This window comes from Papaver somniferum, chromosome 7, assembly GCF_003573695.1.
Source record: "Papaver somniferum cultivar HN1 chromosome 7, ASM357369v1, whole genome shotgun sequence".
Lineage (NCBI taxonomy): Eukaryota > Viridiplantae > Streptophyta > Magnoliopsida > Ranunculales > Papaveraceae > Papaver > Papaver somniferum.
Window position 1 is genome coordinate 93,140,055 of NC_039364.1, and position 1,412 is coordinate 93,141,466.

Genomic DNA, 1,412 nt, shown 5'->3' on the forward strand with positions numbered 1-1,412 from the left:
AAACGCTCGACCAAAGTTCGGTCGGCGTGATGCTTTAAGGGTCGCAGGAAATTCCACTAAAAGTCTCAAATTGAACACGACCATCCAACTTCACCGGCATGATTGGATGGCTTAGATCGGACCCATAGCCGTCAGGCAGGTATTGACGTGTTCATCACCGGCCCAATATGGTCCCCACATGGTCGGCCTCCCCAAAAGAGGAGCGTGGCTTGCTAATTCGTCCAGCCAAAGTAGTGTGGACGTGAAACCCTAATTAGCCCATAGAGTCATAGGCAACTGTTGATGGTGGATTTTAGTTCAGGGCTAAAATTGTGAAACCAAATTTATGCGTTGACATCCTGCAAAGGATAAAACCACTGATAAAATGATGAATACTTATTCACTTCGCTAATTTACCTAGAATGGAGCATGTGGCAACAATCCCATGTACCCTGTGAATTTATAGCATTATTAATGCATGCTTAGCCTTGTATTTCCTGTGTTGTTCCCGCAGAACTCTCATTATTAGTGCGGCATGACGACTGAGTGTTGCTCTCAGTAGAGTAACACGAATCTCCAAGTGTTAATAATGAAGCATACACGAAATACCCGTACAGGCTACATCTCTCGGTATGTTATACTAGCCCGATTGAGCATATTTGAATCTGGACTGTCCATATCAGTCTCAGAAACAATCACGACCACGCAAGTTGGCCGCACGATTTAACAAGCCTAGACGAGCTCTAGCAGGAGCAGGTTACCACTGTGATAACCACTAGTGGGCCCATTTGCGCCCTAGCTGGTCGAACACCACGCTTCTCTTCCCAACAAGCTAAAACGCCAGCCCCAAAGGGGATAGCCGCATTGCTTTGAAAGGTTTCGATCGAGCAAGACTGTCCATGGTAGTCTCAAAGTAATCACGGTCGTCCAACTTCACCGACATGATTGGACGGCGCGGATCAGGCTATATCCGGTCGTACAAGCATTGTCATGCATACTGGAGGGCCCCCTTTCTACCTTCATAGCCGACCATCTCACGACCTATCCAGGGAGGAGAAAACGCTCGACCAAAGTTCGGTCGGCGTGATGCTTTAAGGGTCGCAGGAAATTCCACTAAAAGTCTCAAATTGAACACGACCATCCAACTTCACCGGCATGATTGGATGGCTTAGATCGGACCCATAGCCGTCAGGCAGGTATTGACGTGTTCATCACCGGCCCAATGTGGTCCCCACATGGTCGGCCTCCCCAAAAGAGGAGCGTGGCTTGCTAATTCGTCCAGCCAAAGTAGTGTGTACGTGAAACCCTAATTAGGGTTTGCGTCACATCACATGTGTCGCAAATCAGTCTCAACCATCCATCTTCGCAGGCATAGATGGAGGGTGTAGATGTAGATTCAAAGGGCCCAGAGCATGTCAACATAATCACCGTGG